The sequence below is a fragment of the Marmota marmota genome, unplaced genomic scaffold (genome assembly GCF_001458135.2).
Source record: "Marmota marmota marmota unplaced genomic scaffold, marMar, whole genome shotgun sequence".
NCBI classification, from domain to species: Eukaryota; Metazoa; Chordata; class Mammalia; order Rodentia; family Sciuridae; genus Marmota; species Marmota marmota.
Window position 1 is genome coordinate 7897428 of NW_026000136.1, and position 13848 is coordinate 7911275.

Consider the following 13848-nt stretch of genomic DNA (forward strand, 5'->3'; position numbering starts at 1 on the left):
ACTCATAGTGGGGTAGGGAGGAAGAGCATGGGAGGATCAGATTAATTCTAGATAGGAAAGAAGGGTGAGAGGAAAAGGGAGGAAGGGAATTAGCAAGGATTGTTGAATGTGATGGTCATCATTACACAAAATACCTGTATGAAGATTTGAATTGAGTGTCAATACACCTTATATACAAACAGAGATATGAAAAATTGTGGTATAAAGGTGTGTATTAAGAATTGTAATACAGCTGCTCCAAGATGAACCTGAATATCTCCTTTCCAGCCACTGGCTGTCAGAAACTCATTGAAGTGGATGATGAATACAAATTTCATACTTTTTATGAGAAGCATATGGCCACAGAAGTTGCTGTGGATGCTCTGGGTGAAGAAAAGAAGGGTTATGTGGTCTGAATCAGTGGCGGGAACAAGAAACAACATTTCCCCATGAAGCAGGGTATCTTGACCCATGGCCGTGTTTGCTTACTACTGAGTAAGGGGCACTCTGTTATAGACCCAGGTGAACTGGAGAGAGAAAGTGTAAATCTGTTTAAGGTTGCATTGTGGATGCCAATCTGATCATTCTCAACTTGGTTATTTTAAAAAAAGGGGAGAAGGATAATCCTGGACTTACTGATACTACTGTACATTGTAGACTGGGACCCAAAAGAGCTAGTAGAATCCGCAAACTTTTCAATCTCTCTAAGGAAGATGATGTTCACCAATATGTTGTCAGAAAACCCTTAAACAAGGAAGGTAAAAAACCCAGGACCAAAGCACGAAAGATTCAATGTCTTTTTACTCAACACAAGCGCTGGTGTATTGCTCTGCAGAAACAGCATACTAAGAAGAATAAGGAAGAGACTGCAGAATATGCCAAACTTTGGGCCAAGAGAATGAAAGAAACCAAAGAATAACGCCAGGAAAGGATTGCCAAGAGACACAGGCTGTCTTCTATGAGAGCTTCTACTTCTAAGTCTGAGTCCAGTCAAAAATAAGAATTTTTATCAGTAACAAATAAGATCAGACCCTCAAAAAAAAAAAGAATTGTAATACAAGAAAAAGTACATATATAATGGCAGAAATTTACATGGACATACTTTATATACAGAGATATAAAAAATTGTGCTCTATATGTGTAATAAGGATTGTAATACATTCCACTGTTGTCATGTATTTAAAAAATAATAAAATAAGTTAAAAAATAAAATAAAATGTGGTCAGTTTAATCAGAGTTTGTCAATTATAAGACATGTTGCTCTAGAAAGAGGTAAAAGATCACCTAGTCTTATGTTTTCAAAACACAAATGTACATGGGCTATAGAAGCATGCAGAAAAAACTTCTTTATTAGGGGTTTAGAGTAAAAGAAGGTCAAAGAGGGACTTATGCTTATTGACAATACCATGAATTATCACAGAATTGGAATCTGGATCTCAAACAAGAAAGATTCAAAATTTTGTATTTGGGCATGTGCATGACATGAATGCCCATGATGACAAGGTTATAAGGTTCTGAGTGTCAGATAATTGTTCAACAGTCTCTACAAGTAACTTCAAGGTGTTTTGTCAGCTGTATGGTCATAGTACCTACTGGTATCAATGGTCTCCATGAAGCTACTATACAACTGAGTAATCTAAAAACATCCCTTCAGTAGAAATGAGATAACACAGGATACTAGGTATGAAAAAGTTTCTCAGCAGCATGCACAGAAATGAGAATTGCTTGTGGACATACCTGTATAAAATTGCTTCTAAGCTACCTGAAGTCTTGGTTGTTCCTGGTATAAGGGATGTCAGTCAGGAGAAAATATTATTCCACCACATTGTGAGGACAGTACCATGAGGACAAAATATCCAAGGTGAATTCTTTGACTTAAGAGACACATAAGATTTCACTTCTTTTTTCTGGTACTGGGAATTGAACACAGGGGCACTCAAACACTGAGCCACATTCCCAGCCCTATTTTGTATTTTAGAGACAGGGTCCCACTGAGTTGCTTACTGCCTCACTTTTGCTGAGTCTGGCTTTGAATTTGTGATCCTCCTGTCTCAGCCTCCTGAGATGTAGCAGTTACAGTCATGCACCATAGTGCCCAGATTTTACTTTTTTATGTTAAGGGAAATCTTCAAAAACAACTATGTCAACTCCGCTTCATCATAGGAGCAAATGCTTGGAGGCTACAGGGTGAAAACAAAGCACAACACAGGATCCAGAATATGAGTATGACCCACATGTCCAAGAGATTAGACATTTTTAAAATGCCAATACCAAGAAATTTTGGCTGCAAAAAGCAACTACAGTCAGAGATTCCTGGTGAAAATATAACTTATTCTTATGTGATGTAATCTGATTGTAGTTGTTAAAATGGTAATTGTGCATATTCTTTCTTTCTGAATTTTTTTCCTGGGTGCCTGTCTTTAGAAGGTGACTAATTTATGTTACTAGTTAAATTGTGTTTCATCAACATATTTTGATGTTCTAAATACTCAGTGCCTCAGACTCTAGCTCTATTTGAATTTATGGTTCCTAAAGACATGATTAAGTTTGATCCAGTAAATTGGAATAAAGTCTAATCAATAACCTTTTTCTCCATATAAGAAGTGGTATTAAGGACATACAGAAGCATTGGAAAATGGCAACTATGCATATAACAATCTTCCTAGGTCACAAGCATTTCAATGGGATACAATTCCCACCAGAAGTGAGGATTATGGGTTAAAAAGCACAGATTCCTATTTATTCCCTATTTATTTCTAAAACAGCTTAGAATACCTCCCTCTAGTGACTAATAGGCAGCCTGAATTCTAAAAAAAAAAAAAAAACCAACCCCCCAAAAAACAAAACAAAAAAACCTTGCATCAGATAATTATGACAAATATAAGACCTGCAGCCTAAGCACAGCTATTAGGACAGTTATTATCAAAAAGTGAAAAATAATTAGTACTCCAATCATATAGATATGGAAGAAAGGAACACTTTCATACTATACTAGAATATAAATTTAGTACACCCACTCTTTAAAATAGCATGAAAGCTCTTTAAAAACTAATTGTAAAACTACCATATGACACAGTAATAACAATGGTGGGTACATGTTCAAATAAGTTGGAATCAGTATGTAACTAAATTGTGCATTGTCATCTTGATTAGCAGTATTCATAGTAGGTAAGATAAACAATTATAGCACCTTTTTAAAGAAGAATACAGCAGGAGATTCATCACAACTAGAGGGCACTCATCCACTTCCCTAACATACTATACCCTAATTTAAGGATAGGTTTTCTTGAGATATTGGGATCCAGCACATGCAGGAGGACATTTGCATTTACTATTGCATATAAGTTTATTGAAGTTTATGAAATATATATGTCTGTATATTATACATGAATGGGGATAATAAAATGACACTTACTGTAAAGTTGTCAGCTCTCTGTCTTGTAAGGAGATTGATTGTGTTTGTACTGTGAAAAAAAAAAGAACAGAAAAGAAAACTTAAAGCAGCAGTCTCCAGTGAACGTACTACTTGAAACATGAGAGTAATTTAAAATATTCTAGAATTTAAATTAAAAAATAAAAACACAGTTGAAAGAGATTTTAATGGCACAGCACAATATATCCAAAATATTATCATTAATTGGCAAATAGTGCATTACTAATGAGGTGTAGATATTTTTCAGCAACACAAAAAACTGAGTCTCTCTTTCAATTCTCCACCATCTCTCAATTCACAGCATCCACATTCCAGATTTGAGAGCTTTAGCTCTACTAACCTTGGGAAGATGAACTTTCAAATCCCCATTTTTATGGTAGAGAACAAAGAGTATGTTACCAATATTTCCCCCCTCAAACACTAGAGATATTGCCTTGAATGAGATCAGAGAACTCCAACCAGAAAGTATTCAGAAGTAGACCAGTCTTTTCTACCTAATGCTGGCCACAGCATTATTTCAATTCCAGGTTTCAGACAGGAAGCAAAAGAAGATTAAGTCCCAAGATATAGGGTACCATGTTTTCAGATCTAGCCACAGATTTGATTTTATTGTTTAAATTAATTAAAGGCAAACTTCTTAATTTGTAATTTGACTTTAGACCTAATGACATGGCCATGATATTTTTTCTTCTGTGACCAAAGCCTCATGTTTAATAAGGAGCTGAGCTGGGAATTATGTTCAATTGTTTCTCACTGGAAAGACCAACAATTCTACCAGACCACATGACTCAAGCAATTTTTCTTATTATTTTAAGACTTGGTTAGTGACACTTACTTAAAATAGAGCAGTTTGTATATATATATATATATATATATATATATATATATATATATATATATAATAACACAAAGAAAACATTCTTATATATCATAGGGGTAATGTGGCTCCCACTTCATGACCCAGGGATGTCCTTATACAGTTTATAACAAGGACCAAAATACCACTCAGAAGTAAATTTAAGCCTTCATTACAAATCATATTGATAGGTTGAGAACATCAGGTTTCTACATAATTTTTTAAAGCAGGTGAACAAGGGTTATGGAGGCATGGAACAGAGCATTTCTCTATTGGGGACATAGAGTAAGCAGAGAGAAATGAGAAGCATATAATCAGTTGCATCACCTTAAATCACCAAAGAATTGGAATCTGGAATTCCAATGTGGCTGACATGTGTGACTGTCGTAAAAACGTTATTACAAGATTTTTAAATAAAATTAATGTGAATGACAGATAATAATTAAACAATTAATATCTATACTGTGTCTTTCAGGTGTTTTATCAGATATAGAGCCACATCACATGCTTCTATTAATAGTAACCATGAAATATATTATCCAATTTTGTCCTCTAAAATCATCCCCTTTGTAGATGAGAAAACACAGGTTCTGGATGTCAAATGGCCACTCAACATCATACTGAAAATTAACAAAAAAAAATCTAAATTTTCATATAAACTCCTGAAGTCAAGTTTGCTTTTGATATAGGAAATGAAAATCTGACATAATATTATTTCCCATCATTATTAAGAAAATGCCCAGAGAAGACATCACAGAAAGACCCTGTGATTCAAGTAACACAACTGTTTTTCCATCCTTTTTGTTAAAGGAAGCATTCTACAATAGCTATGTCAACCCAGATTCCTCAGAGGGGTAAATACTTAGAGAATACCGTGTGTGAAAAGCACATCACAGACCTAGAACCTGAGTATAACTTAGGGAAGACAAAAATCTAAATGGCTGAAAAGAAAATTGATGTATCTATTTTAGAAAGTAAGTGTCATTATGTTGCTATCTCTGCAACTTATTACTCAGTGTAATAAAATTCCATCATAGATAAAATTAAACTGCACTGATGAATGAATAACATTATATTCTAGGATTTTAGACAGCTACTCAGCTAATTCTCTTACAGAACAACAACAAAAAAGCAAATCAGCTTGGTGTGTTGAGCTTCATGCTATTTTCTATAATGTTTCAGTGTCTACTAAAAACTGTGGAATATCTTATGGCCCAATTTCATGCTGAGACAAGAGGGCAATTACAAATTGAACTGTGAGAAGTGAGAACAAATGGACTTGCAATATTAAAATCTCTATGGGAAATTGAGGGATATATTAATGTTCATCAGAACTCTTTTCAAGGATCATAAGGTGAATTAAATCAACAATCAGGTGTCCCTCATGTATTTGCTTAAGAGTCCATCTGCTTCTATGAAAGAGTGAATGTGGGCATACTACAGAAATGCAACAATGGAAAGAATCTAGAGAAATTTCTCTTGCCAGTTGTTGATGGTAGCACAAAACTGCAATCCTAATGCCTCAGGATCATGGGTCAGTAGAATCATATGCTTGAGGCCAACACCAGCAATTTAGAAAGAGCCTTAATAAATTTGTGAGTCCCTGACTCAAAATTAATTTTTATGAAAATTTTGGAAACTCTTCCTAGGATCAAGTAACAAATATATATATATATATTTGATTTGTTCATATATATACATATACATATTAAAGAGAGAATTTTGAAAACAGTTACTGGAAAGTGACATAAAAGGGAGTTTTCATAAAATTATCAGAAGGTATCTCAAAAGAATTTTTCAGTAAAAAAGGCTATGAGATAATATATTCAGAAATCCACCATGAATACACAAACAGATCATGGTAAACAACACAGCTTTGAAGGCATTTTTTCAAAGTACATTGGAGAAAAGAGGAGGCTAAAGTAAAACCTGTATTTCCCAAAGAGTGTTTGGAGTTAGCTTTGGTCAAATGACTATCAGAACATATAAAACATACACTTTAAAAGAAATAAGTACAGTTAAATAAGTTCCTTGATCTAACAGTCAAAGTAGGACAGGAGCTGTAGATTTCTGATAGAGTACTTACCTAGAATAGGAAGGCTGATTTCAATCCCCAGTACCACACACACAAAAATAAGTTACAAAACAATTAAAAGAATTACAGTAGATGGGGTAGAGAGAGAAGATGGGAGGGGAGGGGAGGGAGGATAGTAGAGGATAGGAAAGGCAGCAGAATACAACAGACACTAGTATGGCAGTATGTAAAAAAGTGGATGTGGAACCAATGTGAATCTGCAATATGTATATGGGGTAAAAATGGGAGTTCATAATCTGCTTGAATCAAATGTATGAAATATGATATGTCAAGAACTTTGTAATGTTTTGAACAACTAACAATAATTTTAAAAAAGGAGGCCAATGGATACCTAAGTTGGTATAAGCAGAAAATAGTTGAAGAACATTGATGAACTTTAAAAAAAAGGAACTGAGAAAATAATTGAATGGATTAAAGTGCAATTAAGCAGTGGAAAACATAACTTTGAATAGTGGCCTTCATAACCTTCATGTAGAGATAAACAGAAAAATACATTTGGAGTTCTTTATAGAATTGTGGTTAGATCAATAAGACATTCTAAGTTGTTTTGTTGGTTTGTTTTCTTTCCTCCTCCTCCTCCTCCTCCTCCTCCTCCTCCTCCTCCTCCTCCTCCTTCTTCTTCTTCTTCTTCTTTTGTAGCAGTGATTGGACCCAGGAGCTTCCCACTGAGTTACATCTCGACCCTTTTTTTATATTTTATTTTGAGACACGGTTTCACTAAGTTGCTTAGGATCTCACTAATTTGCAGAGGCGAGCTTCAAATGTGTGATCCTCCTTTGTCAGACTCCCAAGTTAATGGAACCATATGCATGAACACCCGTGCTCATTCCGTCATTCTGAGTTTTATCCAAGAACAAAAGATAACTTTAAAAATATTCTCTTCATCATATTAGTTTAGCAAATTCAGAAGAAAACTGAAGTGAACTGTGTTTTTGCACTAAGTAACTATTTCTAACACACAACACTAAAAGTGTTTACTTCTAGTTTGGTTATGAAAAACTTTCCTTTATTTCATATGTCCCATGAAAATGAGGTTTCAGACACTACAGCCAGAATATATTTATGCCCTATGAAAATTTTGGAAATTCTCTTCCTAGGATCAGGTAACAAATATATCTGGGTGGCCCATCAAACTTAAACATAAACCTCAATGTTTAAAAAAAGTTTCTAAATATTTGATTGTGGAGCCATATATTTGTAATTTCAGTGACTTGGAATGCTGAGAGAAGAGGATTTAAAGTTTGAGGCCAGGCCTAGCAACTGAGTTAGACTCTATCTCAGTCAATAAAAACATAAAGATGGCTGAGGATGTAGCTCAGTGGTTAAGTGTCCCAGGGTTCAATCCCCAGTACCAAATACAAATACACACACACACACACACACATATATCTCCACGTACACACTGGGGAATGTAACTTAGTGATAGAAAATGTTTGTGTTCAAACTCCAGTGATGAAAAAAAATAAACCTTACTGAATGTACAATAGAAACAAAATGCTAATATTGGATTTATTATGTAGACTTTTATTCAGCTATAATTTCACCTTAATTTTGCATAAATATTATACCCATAATCCTGAAAGATGTATAGGAGGCACTGATGCTCTAACATTATGAGTAGAAAGTTTTAATTAAATCAAGTTTTGGCATTTACAAATTGTGTGGGTATAATAGAAATTCACAGTAGAAATCCCTAGATACTCAGCTAAAATAGATTATAGAGCTTTTAATATAAATCAAAACCATATCTTCAAGGATCAAATCTTAGTATAAAAGACTCAGTTTTTAAAAATGTGATTCTTTGAAATACCAATGTTTTCTGTTTGTAATTCTGTGAATAATAATGGCACATCATAAGTAGATTATGACCATAATAATACTATATCTCATTTATTATATCCCCTCATACAAAACACCCAGTATAATAAACACTAGTAATCTTTTTGATGAAAAAATTACTACACATTTTTTGTCATAGATATTCTTAATATGCTTTGCTCACTGCCTATTTCAAAAATAACATCTCAGTTTGACTTTACTTTAAAAACATATAGTATACCTCTTAGAGGATACATATGGGGTAGTTTAAATAGCTTTGCTGTCGCAAATAAAATGAGAGATATTAACTAAGACATGTTTCACATCTCAACATACATAATTTGACTATTAAAAATGATTCAATAAATCCATCAGCCTCCTTATAGATCCAAAATATCAGTTTTAACTGAAAGACATGATGATCTCAATTTCTTTTCAATTACCACTCCAAAGAACATAAACACTTGAATGCATCCCTGTCTTCTCCCAGAATTTGTCTCTAAGTTTAAGGTGACTTTGCACTATCATGCCTCACATCAAATAGAAAAAAAAACCTTTTGCTATTCCTTCTTTTATTTAAAATTGTAGTATTTATGAAGTTCTTTATCAATACCACACCCACCTTCATAACTTTTTTATTTTGCCCCAACCCAAAAGACATAGAGCCCCGGTGCAGTTCACATACTCTCCCCTGACTCATTAACTATAGATTTTTCTTTAGTCCAGGTATCTATATATCTAAGGCCTCCTAGAGCCTAATTTCACAATCCAAAATTCATTCCAGATATTTAAGTTAACAGAGATGAATAATCATTCTGGAATCTCTCTCTCTCTCTCTCTCTCTCTCTCTCTCTCTCTCTCTCTCTCTCTCTTTCCTCTGATTCCCTATAAGGAAATAAAATAAAATTAATGATGGGTGCAGTAGCATACTCCTGTAATCCACGTGGCTCAAGAGGCTGAGGTAAGAAGACTACAGGTTCAAAGCCACCTTCAGCATGTTTGCAAGTCAGTAAGCAAATTATGGAGACCCTGTCTCCAAATAAAATATTAAAAAGGTCTGTGACTGGGGCTCAATGATCAATCACCTCTGGTTAGTCCCTGACACCAAAAATAAAAAAAATAAAAAATAAAATAAGTACTCTAGGACCATTTCCACCATCAGCATGTACTACCAAATAGGGAAATAGTAAATCTCACTTTGAGAATAACTATAAGAGATAATAAAATCAACATCAAGGCCTGTTATGACAAAATCAATTTCTCATAGGTGAAAAAACATTGTACAGTAATTAAACAAATATGCCATCAACTGCAGTTAAATATTGCACTTATAATTATCACATTTTGCAAGTCATTGTTTTCATCTATGTGCTACTATTTGCATGAAGGAAACATAATTTTCACGTTGAGTATCGATTTTAGCTTTGATTGTATTCCAAGGAACAGTATAGTGAGAAAATGAGAGATGAGGGACAAGTAAGGCTTGTGTGAAAGTCCCAAGGTGTGGGTGACTCTCTCTGGTTGAGATTAGAGGGCATGAGTTGTTGCCCCACAGATCCTTATGCATGGGTGAATGCTCCAGCACCACGACATCAACTGCTGGGCAGGCATTGGTTGAGACACCTGAGTCTCCTAGGAAAACTCATATTTGCCACACTGTTTTTCAGTTACAACCTCTCCTGCCTATTGGAACCTCCATTCCAGCAGATCAGCAAACCTTCAGGGTGACAAATAAGAGACCACTTAAATCTCAGAGACAATTGATTTCCAAAGCCAACAGGGGCACAGGATCTCCCAAATCAGTGACATTTATGATAATTGTGTTGCCTTACAATCAATTTCTATTTTTTATATTTTTTATCCATAATTTCTATATATTATAAACTCTTTTAGTGTTTATTTTTGATCAAATTATTATAGGTGTGTCTTACATTTTCATTTTTCTTTGTAATTTTTTTCACTACAGATCATAAATGGAGATAATTATCAATTAACAAACTTGTATTAATTTTGAGAATGTATTCTATCAGTGAATATATGCTGTAGTCATAAAATCCATTTTCAGTTTGAGGTATTATGAAAACTTCTGTATTAAGGAAAGTAGCATGGATCTTCCTTTTCTTTTGAGAGATATTCCCTGATGATATTCTGTGAAGGAGAGTTAGTGCATCATTTCATATCTCCTTTAAAATTTTTCACTTAACTCTCTGCTCCCCTACACTTTCTTTAATGGGCTTATTTTTATTTTATTCTTAGTTTTGGCACAGTGCAGACTTCTTTTTACCACACTTTTCATAAGCACAATGTTTATAACCATGCCAATGGGTGCATTATGCATATTTTCAAATTTCTACAGTGAAAAGAAATTAGAAATACATTGTTGTTCATTATTTCCTCAAAACATTTCTCAGACATTTCTCAAAATTATTCCAGGTCCTTCCTAGAGGCTTCAGAAGATTATTTCAAGGATACAACAACCATTAGAGAAGATCACTAAATGGACAAAAATCCTATTTTTTTTTAAAGTGTCCCTGTTGAAAACCTAAAAGAATTAGGAATAAGAACTTTTCAAGGAGCCATGTGGACTAGTAGAGTAGTGAAAGTGTTTTGGCTTTGGAGTCAGACTGAGTTGATCTTCAATCCCAGGCAAGCTGCTTAGTAGTTGTGAGGCTTTGAACATGTTTTTTTTTTTTTTTTTTAACACTAAACTGATTTGTGTAAAATTTACCAATAAACACCTGAGGGTAGCACTCTTATCTTCCTTTCATTTTGTGGGATACAAGGAGCCTAACTTTCAAAAGCAGTGGTTAATTATAAAGTTTCTACTCACCTTCACTTTTGTCCATTTTCTCTCATTATGATCTCTCTCTCTCTCTCTCTCTCTCTCTCTCTCTCTCTCTCTCTCATGTTCATTCTCGCTCTCACTCTTGCTTTCATTCTTTCTCTCTCTTTAACCAGGGATTGAACCCAGGTGTGTTTAACCACTGAGCAACATCCCCAATCCCTTTTACTAATTTTAAATCTTTGAGACATAGTCTTGCTAAGTTGTTCATGGCTTCCCTAAGTTGTTTGAACTCACAGATCTCCTGCCTCTACCTCCTGAGCCACTGAGATTACAGGTGTGCACCACCATGCCCAGCTGTATTTTTCTGGTTTGATCTTTACAATAACTAGTCACCTTTCAACCTTTCCAGAAGCCTGGGGGTGGTAAGGGCAATAGAAATGCCAAGGGAGTGATAGCATGTGAGCCAGTCCCTGAGTTACCTGTGAGGTGAATTCTGGGCCATTGTCTCATTGGATAGAAGTGGACATCCCAAAACAGGGGATTATGTGAGTCAACTACCATGGAGGCTTGCTTGTTAGAAGTGGGAAAGGCTTGTTTTTTACTTGGGGCATGTTGGTGAAATCAATCTGCCAGTCTGCAGCTGGGATATGACAGTGTGCCTGATGAGAAGGGAAAGGTTTAGGTTTTAATGGAGTATTGATATTGGTATTGATTCTCTGGCAGATCTGACAAGTGGAAGGGATCTGTTGTAGGAGGATCTTATCACGTGGGGGAAGGATGAAAAAGGAGTGAAGGAAGAGGGTTTTTTCCCTCCGATAGCTTGCATGCTCTTGTGGCAGCTATGAGTTTAGCTTGTTGGTTGGTGTTATTGGGTGGGAGAGGTTTTGCCTCTATGATGGATGAGAGGGAAATTACAGCATACCCCGCTACTTTAACCCCTTTGTATATAAAGGAGCTACCATCTGAGAACCAGACGAGGTCCAAAGAGGGTGGAGGTCCCTCAGAAATGGTGATAGGGCAGGGTAAAATTGTCATGGGCCACTGCTAGGGCTCTGAGGCATGGGGGTCAGCCATTGACCGTGGGGTCGAGCTGTTTGGATAGGTAGGCCACTGGTGCAAATGTGGGGCCATATTCCTGACCCAAAATGCCCAGACTTTGTCCCTGTTTTTCATGTACATGGAGAGTGAAGGGTCGGGAGAGGTTGGGGAGATGCAGGGCAGGTGCCTGGAGGAAGGCCTTTTTAAAGGGCTTCCCTACCACTGAGAGTAGGGGTTCATCTTGGGGGCCCTTGGCCAGATTATATAGCCAAACCTAAGAAGGAGAGTATGTCATCTTTGGTCTTTGGTGTATAGACACAATAAGCTGTTTTCTGTCTACTGTAATGGCCTTTTTCCCTTGAGAGACATTGACCTCTTTACATGCTATTTTGGCCTTTTGTGGAGAAGCCTGATATCCCTTTAAGGCCAAAAAATAGGAGAACTGTGTCATCTGTTGAGCACCCTTTGGACAGGCTAGAAGAATTTATAGAGGTTTGCAAGAGGTGCAGAGAGTAGGATTGGATTGGAGCAAGAAGAAAGCCTGGAAATTGTAGAGATCCCATAGCATGGAGAGATCCAGGGACCCAGAAAGGGGCCATCTGCTTTGGTTGTCTAAGGGATAAGTGGGGCAGGCCTGGGTGTTATATTTGATCCAAGAGGCATTGTAGGGGAGAGTCGAGCGGCAGAGAGGACACATTACCCATGTAAGGAGGAGGGAAGAGGACGCAGAGAAGGAGGAAACTGATTTATTGGCAAAAGGGGCCAGCTAGAGCCAAAAATTGGTCCCAGCTAGAGCCAAAAATTCAGGAGTGACTAAATGGCAGGTTCAAAATGCAGAGAGTGGTTGTCACTGAATCCTGACAGTTGAAGCTCTCATCCTGGACAGAGCCGGAGCCATGGGAGACCTTGGCCAAGGCTTTTCAGGACCCCTCCTGGAGAGGCTGGGTACTCCCAGGGCCGGAAAGAGGAGAGAGGAAGGAGAGGGTAAGTGTCTCTCTAGCGGCTGAGTCTTAAGGTGAGAGGACTAGGACTTTCGAATCTGCCCAAGGAAGGAGTCCCTGAGGGCTACCATAGCCTTAAAGGTTGTGGTGGGGTGCTTTCCTCCCCGCAGGTGGGCACAGAGATTTGCCAGATGATAATCAACATACTGCAAGAGGGAGGATTCGGGACACTGGGGTGAAAAGATTGGAAGTCAGAGGCCAAGGTTTATCCAAAGAGGTGTGGACTGTCTCGAAATCCTTGAGGAAGGACAGTCCAGGTTAAAGGCAAAAAGATATCCTTTAAATCTATGACCAAGAAGTGGGTGGCAGTGTGGGGATCTGAGACAGAGGGTGTATGGGTTGGGAACCAAAGGGTGTATGGGCCTAACAGAGGTGTTGATGAGTCCTGAACTAAGCGATAGGTCCCGTTGGGCTTTTCTACCGGTAGTATGGTAGTATTGTAAGGGGAATGAGCAGGATGGAGGTACCCCTTGCCAAGAAGGTCCTGATTAATAGGTTGTAGGCCCAGAAGAGCTTTTGTGGACAGGGGGTATTGAGCCTGATTTGGGAAGGTGTTAGGATCTTTGAGATGAATGTTAACTGGTTGGCAGGAAATGGTGGAATGGGTGTGGGTATCCCATACAATTGGATCAGCCAGGTTAGTATGGTATTTCATATCAGCCTCACAAGTGGAGCAGAATGGCCAGTCTTCTACCAAAAGGGCCAGAAAATGTGAACAGGCTGATTCTGGGGCCTGACTGATGCCAGGAGCCTGTATGTTGATTGTTGTATTGAATTTAGAGAGAATACCTCGGTTGAGCAAAGAAACAGGACATTGGGGCTTAAATAGGAATGTCTGAGAGA

The 13848-nt window shown here is 37.0% G+C and overlaps 1 pseudogene; it reads left to right on the plus strand.

Moving 5' to 3' along the window:
• The first annotated feature begins 242 nt into the window (after window positions 1-242).
• LOC107155923 lies at window positions 243-1003 on the plus strand (annotated as a pseudogene).
• Window positions 1004-13848: the final 12845 nt, after the last annotated feature.